Below are 19196 nucleotides of genomic sequence, written 5' to 3' on the forward strand. Positions count from 1 at the left end.
AAAAATAAATAAAGTGATCAGTGTCTACTATCAAACTGTAAACCTGTTGCTCTCATCTCAGGGTCATCTGAAATAATGGAGTTGATCATCAACAGTCAGGTCTTTGACTCATGTAGAAATGCCAACTAATCACTAACCACCAATATGGATTTTGTCAATCAAGATCAACAGCAGATCTTCTTGCTTGCATCACTTGCCTCTGGACACATGTCATGGAAAGGTTTGGAGATAACCATATTGTTGTACTTGACATTTCCAAAACATTGGATAAGGTTTGGTAATGAAGGCTACTCAACAGATTGCTGTCTTATGGGCTGCCTTCCTCTCTTTCTAATTGGATTATCAGTTTCTTTACTGTCATTCACTGCATGTTAGTGTGGAGATTGTTTTCTCTTCAGATTTTCTGATGCAGGTGGGTTTTGTTATTTCACCCACCATAAATGAATGATATAAATGGCCTGCTCTCACTGACTTCAAACCCTTTCACTTGAATTCTTTTAAACAAGATTTTTTTTATTAAAATAAAGAGCCAAAAGGCTTCAGTTTGGTGATGCAAATTTATATAAATCAAGTGGTTATTAAATCCATTATTTTAAAGCTGAATGTAGAAACTATGAAAGTTTCATATAAAAAAAAAAGGTTGACCAGAGAGCTTAAGAGAATACACTCACCAGCATTCACAAGTTGTCCTAGCTCGCACCACTTAGAAAACATTAGCGCTTGCCCAAGCATCCATATATTTACCTTTTTTTTTGGTCCATTTTAATAAGGTTTCACTGGTCTAGCAGCTGTTTTGAACTGGTTGGTTCTCCTCAGGGACCAGGCAGAAACCTTAAGAGAACAAAAATTCTCATTCAATACTAAGGAACTTGAAATGTCAGAGAGGTGTATTTTTCGTAAGCGAGTTCATTCACGAGTTGCACAAGTGTCTATATTTGCCTTCTTCAAAACAGCTGTCAGGCCAATGAAACTTTATCAATATGGACCAATAGAAGGCAAGCGCTCATGTCTTCTAAGTGGTGCATGGAAAAATATAGTTGTTCTTTCCTTGACCTTTGGTAATACTCAACTTATTAGTCAAGACCAAATCTCTCTTTTCAGACTGACTCTTACTCCTAGCCTTTCTGTAGCATCCTCAGCTTGCAAAAAACTTGGTATTTTTTTTTCTTTTTATGTGCTTAACACATTACTTTTAACCTGTCCTGGTTACTCTTACTGTATACTAGGAATTCTCAATGGGAACAATATCACCCCAAGGGGGGGTGAAAAATTGTTTTGGTGGGGGGGACAAAAATCATGGCTATTACAATGGTTTGTGACCTCCAAGGTTCATCCTTATCTGATATCTTATTTCTTATTTAATTTCCCTCATTGAATTTTCGTTTTCTATGAAAGAACTAATTTTTAACATATAGGTATATTATATCAGGAGTGAGTGAGAGGAGTTTTGCTAAAAGGAAGACAGTGGGTGACATTTCATTCAACCACTTTTGCTCTTAAAAGCCTTAAAAATGCTTCTTAAAAAAGCCTTGAGAGCTTTTAAAAATGAAATGGCTAAGTGTTTTTGGAGGTAATGTCTCTACGTTCCTTGGGCATTTGTGCCTTTCTGACAGCTGTGACCTTGGCAGCCACGTGGTTCGTTTATTTACTATTTGTTTCATTGATCAGTATATTATGAGCTATGGATGGAATGAGGAAATGTTTTAGTCTGTTTCTACTTTCTAAGTGACAATTAGTACTGATTTATTGTTTTCTTGTGGAAGTTGTTTATTTTTGATTCACAGTGTTTTTGTGAATGACAAAAGCTATGAGAATTAAATAAAAATAATTATTATTTAATTATTTGTAGTTATTCAACCTATCATCATGTCAAGTGCTGAAAAAGGAAAAGTGTAGGCAGTATCTGGATGAATATCTAGTTATGGTTTTATTGAAAGCTCATTCAACTCAATGTGTCTTATGTGTGATAGTTCTTTTTCATGTGAGGCTATGTAACCATGAAGACTTTTAGATCAATTAAAAAGGAATTCTCAATACACCTCCTTGAACTCGTAAACAAGATTTTAAGAATGCAATCATTCTACCTTACATCAAGAATGTTACAGACAAAGTGGCTACGTTCTGTGAGTACAACACAGAACGTAGCCACTTTGTCTCTGGTGTGTTTTTTTTTTCTTTTTTTCAAGCAAATTCAAAAAATTTGCTTGAAAAAATAGATGGTGCCCGTCACCCCTACCGGTATTTTAGAATGTGCTCTAGGAAACAAAAATGTTGGGAACCCCTGCTCTAGTACATTCCATCATGTGCTTTCTCAGGCATTTCTTAGTAACTGCATAAATTCCATTTCCTTCCTCCTATGTGTCCTCTCCTCCTTCCAATCTGTGTTCCCATAATTGAAATCCTCGATAATAATTACCTGTCCTTCACTCATTAAGTCTATTTGCCAATGCATAGCTATCTCCATCATCTTTTCCATCCCCTAGTCTATAGTAGCATCCAACTGTATATTTTGTTCTGCTGGTCTCTATCTCACACCTGATAGCCTCAAATCTTTACTGTCCTGCAGTCAAACTTCTACTCTCTTTGGTTGCAGTTTATCAGCTATCATCAATAACACTCCCCCTCCATTCTTTTCTCTCTATCCTCCCTGAGCACACTGTACCCTTCACATTCTATCCCATTAACTGTATCAACTTTTGTTAGCCATGTCTCACTAATGCCAATAACCTTTTTTCCAGGATGAACCAACCAATGCCAAAAATTCCTCCTGCTTGTTCTGAATTCTCTTGACATTAGCATACATAAAGTGCAAAAGCCTCTTAGGCCCACCACTATCCTAATGCTTTGTACTAACTTTCCCATTCTGGTTTGTTACCAGTGGTACTAACTTAGGCATTTTATACCCATTCTTATGCTCAACTGCTTCACTGATATCTGCATATTCACTCAACAGCTTTCCCCTAAAAGCTTTAGTTTCCCTGATTTTGTATATCCACTTTCACTTCATTCAACAAACACTTTTTCCAGATGCTGAACACCAAATCCATTTAGAATCAAACCATCCTTCTTATATAAGTTCTTTTGCTCATCAAACTCACTCCACACATCCACAAACTTCACATTATTCCTCCTGTGTAACCTATGCAGTCATTCTCTGTTATATCCCTCCTCCTCAGCTGTCATACCATGATAACAGACTCACTATCTTAACTCTCTCACTCTTTTTTTTGCTACTTCCATTAATTCTTTCATGTCCTCCCTCATGCCATACTTTTCTTCTTTCAAATCATATGTTCCAGCCAAAACGATTGACTCTTTCACTTTATCCTTGTGTGCTCTGATAGCCTCACTAACTTCATTAATTTTTGCACTCGGGAAGCATGATTTTGTCAATCTCTTGCCAACCTTTTATGATAGAATCGCCATACAAGACGACTCACTCCATGATTTTCCTTTTTTCTTTTAGACAAACATTCATTTATCTTTTTTTTTTGCACTTCTTTCTTTTTGATATCAGCTGACCCATTGATCAGATGTTTCTGCATTCATGTAGCTCCTGCTTTATCCTGTATCACTCCTCATAACCAAGCTATCTCCCTCATTACAGCCAACTCTTCATCCTTTACGTCCGTCATACTACTATTCTTTCAATCAATACCTTTGCTCTCTTTCTGTCTCTCTCTCTCTCTCTCTCTATCATGTCACTTTTAATCTTTTCAATCCTATCTGCCATTACACCATCATATACATTTTCACATGTATTCTCTGTTATGTCAACTAATTAAAACTCATGGCCTGACCTGCACTTTTGATCCTTACTTTTGACCCTAGTATGAAGGTAGCTCATGCTCTTATGTTCTTTCTTTTGGTTATATCCATTGTTTAAATATAATTTTTGTTCTAGGTATTCATCAGAACTTTCCAGACCCCCCCCCCCCCCCTTCTAAAATAGTTAATAGCTACTGTTATTTCCTTTGTTCAAGAAGGTGTTTTTTTTTCTTTTTCCTTTTTCACCTTGTAGTGTCGAGGGTTTTCTATTCATTTAACTGCAACGTACACAAGGATAAGGTGGTTAGCCTTATGTCTGTAGAAGTGTTGAGTTCTCAAGGCCGGTTTGCCTGCTTGTGAGATGAAAAACCCCAGATGAACTGGGGAGAAAACCCTGCAATCCATGCTCAAGACCGGCTAACTTGGCTATGTCTGAGAAAGATCCTAAGCTCTTCACGTCAGCGACAGGAATCGAACCCAGGACACCCCTTTCCCAGGCACATGGTTTGAAGCGCATAGCCACTAGGCTAACCATGCAGACCAGAAGAAGGTACGAGACTTGATTTTTGTGATACATTTTTCCAATAGAAGAGAACCCACTGCATGCAGTATCATCTGTTTCAGTAGTCAATTTCATGATTGAGCTGTTGGATCAACATCCTGGCCAATATACTTTGGATATCAACCCCTATTTCCCCCCCCCCCTTTGGAGAGAAATACTGTTCATAGAAACAATTATCACCTGTATTGGATAAGGATTGACAACTGTAGTCCACGTTTCTGATCTGGCATGCCACCTATTATTATATGGCTCATGAAATAAGGATGATTTTTAAATGAATTTCATGGCAGTCATGAAATTGCTGTTTCAGTATCCATAGAGTAGATGATGCAGCCATTCCCCTTTGTTTGCATATTTTCTATTACTACTTTTGCACTGTGTGTGTGGTTGCAGTAGTGATTCTATGTTACACTCTTGTTGCCTCACACTGCTATTATTGCCGCTAGAACTTGCAGTTTTCGATGCCATGCGTTTCTTAGTCACACATATCATGAGTTTACAATAGCGAATATTTGAACCTTATATATTTATATTAAATTGGAGCTCAAGAAAGACATTTTCAAAGATGAAAACCAAAATTTCTCTTTAGAGATCAGCCTTATCTGATGGGCATTCAATTTTGATGATTGGAAACAGCAATTTTCAACACATTCATTCGACACAGAATTATTTCTCATGAAAAAAGAATTCCATACTTCTAATTTCCCAAAAACCTCTACACAATTATATTCTGTATTTTATTAGAAAACAAAGTTTACCAATATTTTTTAAAATTATCTTATACAAATGTATGTGATCTCCTTGATTTTACCTCTGGCCTGCAAAGCATAAAATATTTACTATCTAGGACTTCTCAGATAAAGTTTACTGATCGACTGTATTGGAGAATTGAAGCAAGATACATCTGTATCACTGAATATAAACTGTTGCTGGAATTGTAGAAATACAGAAAATATTTTCATCCCATTTTCATTTTTACATCTACTTCTGAGTTACTGAGTTATTAACAATGGGAAAGTTTGTGAATGCATATCTATCTACAAACTTTCCCATTATTCCAGCTCTCAGCAGTATGATATTGAAAAAGTTATTTTTAACCTCCCTATCAGCCAGGACATGCACCAGCCATATACACGTCTAGTGAAACCTGGATACAATGTATAGTAGTGAACAAATTAATCTGAACAAGCTGAATTTTCGTCAGGTTTTTGGTGTTGGTTTGGTTTTTGTTTCAGTTCACAATATTTTGGTTTTAATTTTGGTTTACTATTTTCGGTTTTGGTTTTAGTTTACTGCTTTGGTTGAGTGCTGAGTATTTTAACTGTCTCTATGGTGTTTATTAACCCTCAACTACCATCCTCAACTTAGTTATATGTAAGTACTATTGTGGGGTCAAATCTGACCAGTGGCGGCCCGTACATAAGCACTGCGACACTGCAGCACCCCAAGGAAAAAATGAAAAAATTAAATTTTGTTTGTGTTTATAAATAATAACAATGCTCACAACATTATATAAATGCAATACAACATGTTAAAGGTTACAGCTTATGTTTCGACAGTGATTGAATAGTTAATAATTGAAATTGTTTGATTAACGCTTTAGATTTCGAAACAGATACACTGAGATGTAACGCAGTGTCAGAATTATCACGTTCAACCAATCGCAGCCAGACTTGCCGATATTCGTTTGCACTTCTCATTGCACGTAACTTGTGAATCTGACACTGCTCTTTGGGCAGTGTATCGTATGCTTGCGGGTTATTTCTGTGAGATATGAAAGGGTGAACTATTTTTTGCAAATCTTATTTTATTTTGTTAAAATAACATATAATTATTTATTTATTATAGATACAAGGCTGAATAATGATGAGTGACACTGTTGAAAATATGAAAAGAATTATATTTTTTCAATTATGGTAACACAAAACAAATACACTGCGAATGATCACGCCATTTGCAGGTAGACTCGCCGATATTCGTTTACACTTGACACTGCTCTTTTGGGCAGTGTATCATTGTGTGCGTTATTTCTGAGATATGAAACTTTTATTATTGGTGTTTGTTCGTGGTGAGGGTGAAATATTTTTAATAAAGCAATTTTTTTTAACGTGTAAATTTATTTATTAATAAATTGGTTATTGATTCGGAAAAAAAATAATAATTTTTTTTAAAAATTTTATTTTGTATATGCAGCACCCCCGCTTAAAATTTTCACCTGCCACCACTGAATCTGACCCCAAGAATTAAATCTAGAAAAAGACACAAGAATAATAATAAGTGTGTTCTTTTAACTGAATAATAAAATTCAGTTAAAAGAACACACTTTTAACTGAATTTTATTATAATGTAAAATGTTTAAAAAGAATAACCATATGAGAATACAATTTCAAGCTTAATACAGAAACAGGACATCAAAGTCCAACAGAAAAAAATAACTTCAAATATATCTGTCTCTTCAACATGGGGATATACAAAAGTAATACTGCTATTATTTATTATTATTATTATGTGACACCTCCAGGGAGCCCAAAGACTCATCGAGGGAGAATGTCCAACACCATCGAACGATTGTTCCTTTTTAACTACTAACCGTGCTCAAACCTGCTTAACTTTTTGCGAGCCATTAGAAGCAGAAGCACTACCAATCGACCAACCTTTGCTGGCTTATTTGGATTATTGTTATGTAATTATTCATATTTGTGTTGAACATTTTCAGAACTATTTCAGAACTGTCAGGCATGTTTTATTGAATACAATGTTCGATTACTGACATTTGTTGAAATACTTTCAGTGTTGAATGACTTTTACACACATTTCTAAGACATCGAGAGCAAAAGCTTGCATGTTTCTTGTCATCTGATTGTGGGCAGATACACCAACGTCTTCGTTTTGAAGGTCTTTTAAGAATAGGCTTGATTTGAAGTGGTGTCCCTGTCAGTCTGCTAATTGCCAATCTCAGTTCCTAGAACACATGAAAATTTGTGCTCAAATTTTCATGTGTTCTAGTATCAGAGTCATGCCAGTGTTCTTGATGAAGTGTCTGTGCCTCATTTTGCATCATTATTGGCAGCTAAAAATATTACATGACTGTTAACACAAGATATATTCAACAATGCATAAAATATTACAGGAGACCATCTGCGACACCATCTTCCTACATCATATAATGCACATTTTTAGTCTAATGCATCTCCTCCTTTAGAAGAATTGTAAACATCAATAATTTCTGGCTTCCCATTCATGCCATTTACACTTTTATCATGATGCATTGACGAAATTAGCACAACAGACTTGTTCTTTTTATCAGACAGCCAATCCTGGATTCGGGATTGGCTGTTTGATAGTTATCAGAGAGTTGTGTATGGTGGGACAGTATCAAGACAGCAGAAGGTTACAAGTGGGGTTCCATAGGACTCAATACTGGGACCTGTATTGTTCAACCTTTATATCAATGACATTATCAATGGATTGCAAGGAGATATTTGGTTGTTTGCAGATGATGTGAATTTATTTATTTATTTAGTGTATGGCATAATAAAGACACATGACATCAGAATATATAAATACATATTTGTGCAGACAATAAAAATGAGACAAGTAATACACATATACAAATATCAGGTAAAAAAAAAAAAGTCTAAAATTTTAAGTCTAGTTCAGATAGCCAATCAAGAGCTGAAGGATATGCCTCAAAAAAGTCTCTCAGGTCACCAGGGTAGGCTCTTATGCTGCAGTCCCCCACAATGTGCCGGATGGTTTGGTTTATGGCCCCCACAGTTGCATTGGGGTGTAGGTGATCTTCCCCACTTGTGTAATCTGTCTGTGCAGATACCATGTCCTGTGCATATCCTATGACGTGGAAGCTCAATCCCTTTCGGATTTTGTCTGGGAAGAATATACTTGTATATGTCTGGTGGCAACTTTTCTTTCCAAGTTTCTAGCCATTTCGAATTAACATTGAAATTGCTATTTACTAGTTCTTCAGCCAGTATTAGTGGAGGCCGTCTGGATTTAAGGCGGTTTTTATATTTATATATGGGAGGTCTTCATGTATTGGTAACAGGGGATTGCTGTTTATTTTTTTTTGTATTATTTTACTAGAGCATTTTGTCTGTGCAGGTTTGGTGGTGCAATATTGCTTAAAGTTGGAAGCCAGTAGAGGGGAGTGGATTGGACACAACCTGTTATTGTCCTCATCGCTGCATTTATTTGCATGTTGATTTTCATGATATGAGGACTGTTTAGCCATACTGGTGAACACTATTCTGCCGCAGAGTAGACTAAGGCCAACGTGGAGTATCGCAGTAAAATCTTATTAGGAAAATGTTGGTGCTGCAGCATTGTGTTGTTAAAACTGACCTGAAGTTTCCTATTTGTCAATTTAGTGTTTAAGTGAAAAGAGCTAACCTCAGTCTTATTGAGGTTTGATGTTAGTCTCCATTTATGAAAGCATTCCCCAATGGTTATAAGGTCATTTGAGAATATCTTCAGTTACTTCAATGCTCTTGTTGGATGGTGAGGGCTATATCATCAGCATAAGCAAATTTGTTCGATGTAGTTGTCGGTAAATCAGATATATATAATGATGTGAAGCTGGGAAGGGTTATCAGTATTAGTGCAGATGTGGCAGCCTGCTAGAGGATTTGAATAAACTAGACAGATGGGTGAATGAATGGGGGTGTCGGTTTAATGCAGCAAAATGTTAAAGTCTTGAAGTTTGGGATAAATCGATGGGAGACTGCATATTTGATTGGAGGTGCTGTATGGAGGAAGTAGGGGAGAGAAGAGAGATCTGCGGGTGATGATTGAAAACTGAAATTCACAGAACATCTGCAAAGGTGGTGAAGGTAACCCAGAGGATTGCTGCAATACTGAGAAGGATGCTGACCTCCAGAGATAAGAGTTATCATTCCATTGTATAAGACCCTAACCAGACCACACTTAGAATATTGTTCTCAAATTTGGTCCCCAGGATTTGAAGGGGATAAATTAACTGGGGAAAGGATACAGAGGCGGAAAACAAAGATGGTTTCAGAACTGTACCATGTCAGTTATGAGGATCAGCTAAGGGAATGTGGACTACAGAGTTTGGTGGATAGAAGAAGGAGAGGTGATATGAGAGACTTTTAAACTGTTGAGAGGCAGTTACAGGTGGACATTGGGGAATTCTTTTGCTTGGAATAGCAAGAAGGAGCAATGACAAGGGGCCATCCCTGAAGGTTACAAAGGGAAGCTGTGAGCAAGAGGGTGAGGAGTAGTTTCTTTGCATGGAGGGTGGTTGAACTGTGGAATGCATTGCCTGATAGAGTGGTGAGAGCAAGAACTAGACTTTGTGTTTTCTAAGAAGGACCTCCCATGATGAATCTCTTGACTCCATGGAGGCCTGAATAATAATAATAATAATTATGAAAATTATAAGCAGCAGGCTAGAATAATCACAACTGTTGTAATATTTGACTATGAAAAGAAACTGGCTCGGCATTCTAAAGACAACCCACAAGAATTCTATCGATATGCTGCAAGTAAAAGAAAGAATGAATATGAAAGAATAACTTTTCTAAATGCAGATGGTGTGAGGGTTACAGATGCAGAAGTTGTTCAACTAATGAGTGTCCAATTTGTTAAAAGCTGTCAACCTGGTGTACGCAACATTGAACTCACTGCTACCTCTTCACTGAATGTAGAAACTCAGTGTATGAGGACGAGTTTATTAGAGATGTTGCACAAACTGAATAAGAATTCAGCAATAGGGACTGATGGGATATCAGCACATGCTAAAATAGTGTTCAGCTGAACTGGCTATTGCTTTGAGTAAGCTGTTAAATGTGAGTCTCAGAACAGGGAAGATTCCACAGGAACTCTGCAGTCCACATTCCCTCAGCCGATCCTCATAACTATCATTGTACAGTCCTGAAACCATCTTTGTTATCCACCTTTGTACCCTTTCCACAGGGTACAAAGGTGGATAACTTGGATACACTTGGACTATTGTTCTCAGATTTGTGGACCAAATCTGAGAACAATAGTCCAAGTGTGGTCTGATCAGGGTCTTATACAACGGAATGATAACTGTTTTATCTCTGCAGGTCAGTGTCCTTCTCATTATTGCAACAATCCTCTGTGTTACCTTCGCCACCTTTGCAATATGTCTCCTAAATTTCAGGTTTCTATCAATCATCAACCTCAGATCTCTTGTCTCCCCTACTTCCTCATGATGTGGAAGGAATACCATGTGCATAAGGATGATGTCTGTCATGAAACTGATAAGCAGCAGGCTAGAATAGTCACAATTCTTGTACAGAAAGCAAAGTCTGAGTATTAAAAGAAACTAGCTCTGCATGGTAAAGAAAACTCACAAGAATTCTATCGATATGCTGCAAGTAAAAGAAAGAATAACTCTTCTAAATGCATGTTGGCATGAAGGTTACAGATGCAGAACAGGTTGTTCAACTAATTAGTGCCCATTTTATTAAATGCTATCAACCTGGTGTACACGACATTGAGCTCACTGCTACCTCTTCAGTGGATGAAGAAACTCAGGTGTATGAGGTCAAGGTATTAGAGCTGTTGCACAAACTGAATAAGAATTCAGCAATAAGGACTGATGGGATTTCAGCACATGCTAAAATAGTGTTCAGCTGAACTGGCTATTGCTTTGAGTAAGCTGTTAAATGTGAGTCTCAGAACAGGGAAGATTCCACAGGAATGGAAAGAATGTATTGTAATTCCATTGCACAAAGGTAGTGGTGAAGATTTTGGAAAAATTGGTCAGGGCTTCCATTCAGAAATGGGTTGACATTGAATCTCTACTTTTCAATGAGTGACATGGGTTTACTAAGGGAAGGTCATGTTTTAGCAGCTTGCTCACATTCTGTAACAATGTTACCATTGAACTAGACAGGGGGAATGGATACACTATGATACTTTTAGATTTTGCTAAGGCTTTTGACAGAATATAGCATCGTTGACTGTTGCATAAATTGCAGAATATGTGTTTGAATTATAGAATATTAGCATGGATAAGTGGATGGCTGACTGACAGATATCAAAAAGTTATATTTGGGGGATGTGAGTGCAAGATTTAATCCAGTGGAGGTCGCAGCTGATCTGACAGATACAAACAAATTGTTTAATATAAATATTCTTACACGTATCCAGTGTATAGCTTGGAGGTTATGATTGAACTGCGCATGCATATATTATGAGTGATATTCCTCACTGTTTATGCGGTCATTTTTGGTTTAATTTAACTCGTGTTATGTAAATGTTTGTGATATTTCATAGTAAAATTGTATCTGAGAGATACCGTGACCTCCGATGTCAGTATAGTATTAGTTTAGTTGGGTTTTTTTTTTAATTTAATGTTGAAAATGGCCATAAAATATATATCAATTGGATCATCAGATGTTGAAGAGATTCAGGCGATTTTGTTACTTGAGTCTGATGATGAGAATGATAGAGTCGAATGCGAGTGAAAGGGATATTTGATAGTAAATTGTATCTGAGAGATACTGTGAACTCCAATGTCAGTAGAGTATTGGTTTAGTTGTTGTTTTTTCGTTTGTTTTTTTGTCCAATAATTTCTAGATTGTAACTGAAAATAATTAAATCATCATGTATTATATTTGCAAGTGTTTTTTTTTTTTTAATTTTTAAGTTTTATCGCATTTTAGCACATACTAGTAATGAATGTGTCTCTCAGATACACGCGACCTACTCTGCAATTTTTTCGACTGCGACCTCCGCAGGGTTAAGGTAACCAGTGGTGTATCACAAGGATCACTGCTTGGTCCACTGTTATTCAGTCTATTCATTAATGATGTTGGAAAGGATTTGACAAGCGACATACAGCTATTTGCTGATGATGCAAAGATAGGTAGGATAATCAGGAATGCTGCTGATATGTAGTACATGCAGAATGATTTGAATATGCTGGAATTTTGGGCATGGGAAAATGAATTGTCAGTTCAATATCAGTAAATGTAAAGTCATTCACATCGGCATGATTAGATATCCAATATTGTATTATATTGGTGGGTTTATGCTAGAAGAAACTGATGAGGCTAGGGATCTTGGATTGTTAGTAGATAGGAAGTTGAAGTTCATGGGCCATGTAGCAAAGATTGCCAATACAACTGAAAATATAATTGCAATGCCGAAATTAACGTTCAAATGTAAAGAGAAGGATGTTATTTTGCCTCTTTACAAGGCCTTGATAAGACTTCACTTGGACTATTGTGAGCAGGTCTGTCTGGTCTCCTGGTTTCCGTTGTGATTCTGATATATTGGAGAGAGTACAAAGGAGAGTGTTAAAAATGATATCAGGATTGTGGAATACTGATTATGAAGACAGATTGAGAATTTGTAGACTGCAGACACTAGTAAACAGGAGAAAGATGGGGTGATATGATTGAGACTTACAAACTTCTGAAAGCATACAGGATTGTAATTGATGGAATTTTTCAATTTATGGAGGGTGGGGAAAGGACAAGAGGGCATCCTTGGAAGCTGAGAATGAATGTCGCTAAGAAGTGGATGAAAGTTAGATTTTTCTCTCATAGGGTGGTGCATGATTGGAATGGATTGCCATTGGATGTTGTGTGCAAGCAGTGGGAATGAATTCAGGAATAAGTATGATATCTGGTGTGTGTAGTATGTGACCTCTCTTGATATATCCCTGAAGGTCTTTCTTAATAATAATAATAAATATATATGGAATAAGAGAGAAATCATTCAAAATATTATTATTATTATTCGTGACATCTCCAAGAAGTCCGAAGTCTCATTGCAGGAGGACACATATTAACTGTATACAAGACTGTTCAAACTAATTTTAGCTTATGGATCTGAAAGCTGGGTTCAAAACACTGGAGACTACAAATATGAAAGTTCTGAGAAAAATTAGCAAAGTGAACTGTTGGCATTAGTGGTAAAATCATATTAAAAATGAAGATATTAGGAAGGTTCTTGACATTGCTAGTATTCAGGAATATGTGAGCAGATCTAATCTTAGTAGGTATGGCGATTACTTAAACAGAATGTGAGAAGATTAGCAAAACAGCTGGTTCTTGCCAAGATTGCTGGAAAAAAAGACTTCAGAGAAAGGCTAAGATCTAGGTGGATTGATACAGTAAAATGAACCTTAGAAGACTGAAATATAAGATCTAATAGTATTGGAGTCCTGACTGATAATGGGTTAATTTGGAGGAAAGTTGTCGATAGAAAGTTAGTCATGATATAAACTTTTAATATAGCATTATTATGATATTACATATCATTGATAATGATGAAGTTCACAAGGATTTCCTCTCCCCATTGAAGAGCAGTAAGGACCAGCATTTGTCAAATGATGAAGAGGAAAGTAAGGATGGTAAACATTTCTTTACATTTGTATTTGCTTCATTTAGTACCCCCAATCATGCGATACGTTAGGTTCCATACCACTGTTGTGTAGTGAATTTCATCATATAGCAGATTATTGTCCCTTTTTTACTTGTAGATGCATGTGATGGTTTAATAACATTTTTAAGCAGTGATATATATATCACTGTTCTGCTAATATATGAAAACTGATGTAAATAAAGCATTTATTTAAATCAGTTTATAAACCATTAAAAGTTTTTCTATTTTGGTAATATGATTGTCACATTTGCAGATAACCATAGTATTAACTGATGTAGTACTTTTCACTTCACTAAGAGCTTTGTTTTTTAACAACTATAACAACAGTAGTGCAAGTTAAGTCTTTAAACCTTTAATCATTTTATTCTTAGTATCTAATGTAAATGTAACAGATTTACGAGTCTTCTTTTCATCGGAAGCAACAATATTCTTACTTCAATTTTTATCTGCCATTATTAATAACATTAAAATAAAATTGTTATAAAAGCTTCATAATTCACATCAAAACATCTAAATACTGAGAAATGCAGTGAACAATGACGTTGTAAACAAACTCTTAGTTCATGAAAACTATGCACTGATTGATTCACGGCATCATGTTGCTAAAACCATCATATGAGTGAATGCAGCAGTGTATAATTGGACATTGGTCATAATCGAAAATTGTCATGTGAATGGATCATCACAAAGCAAAAAACATCATAAGTTTTTTTTTTTTTTTTTTTTTTCATTTTTATTTTGTGGATTGACATGCATTTTCTTAATTTGTCTTCTGTCTCTCTAGTCATTCCAGTTTCTGCTATTATTGATATTATTGAACGTCTTTTTCAAAATCAATAATGGCAATGTATTCAGATTAATTTGATTCCATTCCTCTGTCAGTTATTATTCTTAAGTAGTTCTCTTCCCTTTTGGGAATCAAACTTGTTGTCGTATAAATAATGTCCAGTGTTCAATTTTATTATTGTCTGAAACCTCCAGGAAGTCAACGACTCATCGAAGGAGGCTATAAATCGCCCAAATCAGTTGTCATGCCTTCCCTTAAATTCATTCACACTAGATGCACTCACTGCCTGAAAGGCAAACTATTCTTCTCACTCACTGCTCTGTGAGAGAAAAACCTAGTTCTTACCCCTTTCTTCACTGTGAACAAACTTAACTTCCATGAATGTCCTTGTGTTCTCTTCCCGCCTTCCATATAATGAAAATTTTCATCAGACAATATTCTATAACACTCATTCAAAAGTTTATAGACCTCTATCATATCTTCCCCCCCCCCTCTTTTTTCTGTTAACTAGAGTCTGTAATCCACATACTCATAATAATCTTTGTAACTCTTCTTTGCTACCCTTTACAAAGCTTCTTTATCCTCTTGAAATCTTTGAGACCAAATCTGTGCACAATAATCCAGGTGTGTACTTATCAAGGCCTTATAAAGAGGTAAAATGACTTCCTCATCTTTAGATGTCAAGGTTTGCTTCAACATCGCAATTAACCTCTGAGTTGTATTTGCAACTTTTGCTATGTGACCTTTGAACTTCATATTCCTATCCACAAACATGTTATATTTATGCTAATATAACATGCCGCTGGAAATCTTGTCACGCCAAAGTGCATAACTTTTACTTTCTAACGTTAAAATAAGACATTTTTGTTTTGCCCAAATTTCCATCATCATCAAATTCCTGACATGTACCCTAAAGGGATGTACAGGATATGATAGTACTACATGAAAAATTTCATCATTACTAACTTATCTACAATTTTCCTTCAAATCAATCTGTTACCAGTCAAGACTCCAACGTTATCAGATCTTATATTTCTATCTTCTAAGGTACTTTTTACCGTATCAATCCACCTATGTCTTAGTCTTCCTTTGACTCATTTTCCTGACAACCTGGCAGAGAACACTTATTTTGCTAATCTTTCCTCTTCCATTCTGTTTAAGTGACCATCCCACCTGAGATTAGCTCTGCTAACACATTCCTGGATGCTGACAATGTCTTTTCTAATATCTTCATTTTTAATATTATATTGTCATTGATGCCATCTGTTTATGCCACTAATCTTTCTCAAGACTCTCATATCTGCAGTCTGTAGTCTTGGTCAAGTGTTTTACTTCTAATCCAGCGCTCAGATCATCCATAAGTTAAAACTGGTTTGAACACTGTTTTGTATACAGCTAATTTAATGTTTTGACTAATTTCTCTCATATTCCATATAAATTTATTCATTTGACTTCCTACCAGCTTTGTTGATTCTGTTGTCTATTTCCATATTTAATTTACCATATTCATTAAAAATCGTGCCTAAGTAGGTGAAATGTTTTACTTGTTCCACAGGTTCTCCGTTCACAACACAGTTGACATTTTCAACGATTCTGCCTATTTTCATTGTCTTTGTCTTTTTATTGCTGACCTTCATACCATATCTATTACAACAGTTATTCAGTTTTAGTCAGGGATTCTTGCAGACTTGTGGTGGATATATTTAGAAGTATAACATCATCCGCAAAGAGCTGACATTAGCATCTCTAATTTTGATATCAGGTTTAATACCACTTTGCTTCATAATGTGATCCATATAGATAATGAATAACAGAGGGGATAATATACATCCTTGTCTGACTGCCAGATTTAACATTAAACCATCTTTCTGTACTTCAACAATATAAAATGATGGTACAACATGACCAAAATTTCCAGCCTATTCAAATCATTTTGTAAGTGCTAAATATATGTAGCATCCCTGATTGCCCTGCCTATCTTCATGTGATTGGCAAACAATTGAATATCTGATGTTAGATCCTGCCTGATGTCATTAATGTATAGATTGAACAATAATGGCCCAAGGACTGAACCCTGAGGTACACTACTGGCCACCTTAAATTTGGCAGATTCACACCCACTGTACACTATATTTTGATATCTGTCTATCAACCATCCCCTGATCAAAGTCAAGAATTTATATTCTAATCGCATATTCTTCAGTTTATGTAAAAACCTTTTGTGTGGTATCCTATCAAATGCCTTAGAAAAATCCAACATTATCATAGTGTATCCATTCCCTTTATCCAGCTCGGCTGTAACATTATTATAAAATATGAGCAAATTGATAAAATATGACCTTCCTTTAGTAAACCTATGCTGCTCCTTGCAAAGTATAGGTTGTTTGTCTACCCATTTCTGTATGCGAGTTCTTACCTATTTCCCTAAGATTTTCACTACCAAACCAGAGATACTGATAGGTCATTAGTTAGGCACACCAGTTTTTGCAACCACCCTTGAACAATTGAATATCATACATTCCTATGGTATCATTCTTGAGCTAAGATTCAAGTTATACAAACATGGGAAAGGACTAGCCAGTTCATCTGAACATTCCTTTAGCAATCAGCTGATATTCCTTTTGTCCCTATTGACAAAATCTTATCCAGGTTATGCAACAGCTCTTCAACCACCTCGTTTTCATGAACCTCTAACTCTTCATCCAATGTAGCAGTAGCACTGTGCACCATGTTACATACAGCTGGTTGAGATATCTTAGCAAAGTGAGCACTCATTAATTTTGAACAATCTCATTAGCCTCCACCAATAGAGTACCATCTGCATTCAATAAAGTTATTCTTTTACATTCATTCTGTCTTTTGCTTGCAATGTAATGATAAAGTTCTTTTGGATTGTCTTTAGCTTGCATGACCAATTTCTTTTCATACTCCGATTTAGCTTTCTGCACAATACCCTTTACTTTTCTGGCCTGAGCTTTATATATTTTATAACTCCTCTCACTCCTATTCTCACGATATTCTTTCCACATCATCTTATTCTTGTGGATCTCTTGCTTAATAAGATTGCACACATCCATTTCACTCTCAATCTATTTATTCTTTGAACCATAGGGATACATTCAGATTCCACCTCATTTAAGCACTTTTTTAAAGATTCCAAAGCAATTCTGACATTTTTCCCATTCAGAAACTGATACATGAGACCAAAGATAGTATTCTTCTAAGTTGATCATATTTCCAGCTTTGTAGTTTAATATGTAATCTGTTTTAATCAGAGCATCAGTACAATTAGGTACTTCCCAAGAAAGCACAGCATGATCACTGTCACTAACTGATAGTAAAATAGCCATTTTCTTAACAGAGAGCCCTTCTGATGCTATGAGCAAATCCAGCACTCTTTGACCTCGAGTTTTTTCTTTCACATGCTGTTTGAGAAAGTTGTCTCGCAATAATTCAATAAATTCCTCTTCTTTTTTATCATGAGATTTTCACCTACCCTGTCAATGCTTGGAAAATTAAAGTCAGTGATCATTATGGGTAAATTGGCGATGCATTTCTTCACCCCTTGCAACTGAGCCATCAGGTCTGTAGCAACACCCCATCAGTTCAGATGAACTGGTGGGATGTTGCTTTTAACAAGATATTTCATTTTGTCAACCTCCACTTCACACCAGATAGATTCAAACTCGCTGCTACATGGACAGTGTTACCATCATTGTTTTCTTTCGTTTCTACCTTAACTGGATTTAAGTCACCTGATATCATTAGTAGTACTCTTCCTCTCCTATCTTTTCCATCATTCCTAAATATGGTATACCAATTACACTCGATTGCCATTCACTAATATCAACAATCTTAGGCCACATCATATTCAGTAAAGCAACGTACTCAACCCCTTTGTTTTTGATGCTTCTGGCATTTGTGTATAGGCGTAATGAATTTACCACCTAGTCTATTCTTATAAGTAGATATGCCAGGGATTCTCAACTTGTGGTATGTGAGCCACTGCCTTACCGGTACATCTAATATCTTGAATTAAATATAGTGGTACGCCACTGGAAAAGGTTGAGAACCCCTGAGATATGCAATCTATTTGACCTTGCTGTGGAACTTCCCCCCCCCCCCAAGACATACTTAAAAGGTCCAAACCCAAAGCATATTTTGCCACCCCTTTGACACATACATAACCATGCTTGAAGACATTCATATCTTTATTATGTTTGCATATCGTATCTGCACTTTAACACACATTTTTTCCATTCCTCCATTGATGATTTAGTTTCTCTGACTCTCTGCATTAGATAGGTCTCATGCCAAGAGGTAATTTTTCCAGGCTCCTGATGTCAAATGAATTCATGTGCAGGCCATCCCTCTTATACAAGTCTTTCTGCCACCAGACTTACTCCACACATCTAAAAACTCGTATCCATTTCTTCTACACAGCCTACACATGAAATCATTTGCCATCATCCTTCTTAACTCTGTACTATCATATATGGGTAGCAAGTCTACAATTTTTACTTTCTCACATTTCTTTCTTGTTTCTTCCAACAGAACCTTTCATATCTTCTCTCATACTATATTTGTCACTACTAAATTATTAGTACCTACTAGAACTACCATCTCCTTCACTTTTCGTTTTTGTTTTTCAATTACATTTGTCATATTTTTAATTTT

At 36.0% G+C, this 19196-nt stretch overlaps 1 protein-coding gene across 5 annotated transcripts in view; it reads left to right on the forward strand.

Annotated features, from left to right (window-relative positions):
• The window catches only part of LOC150094957 (transmembrane protein 126), a 199711-nt gene that overhangs the window by 137016 nt on the left and 43499 nt on the right, over window positions 1–19196 (forward strand). The gene's annotated exons all lie outside the window — the stretch shown is intronic.

Source organism: Typopeltis vanoorti, chromosome 21 (assembly GCF_054136105.1).
Source record: "Typopeltis vanoorti isolate ZY-2024b chromosome 21, IOZ_Tvanoo_1.0, whole genome shotgun sequence".
NCBI classification, from domain to species: Eukaryota; Metazoa; Arthropoda; class Arachnida; order Uropygi; family Thelyphonidae; genus Typopeltis; species Typopeltis vanoorti.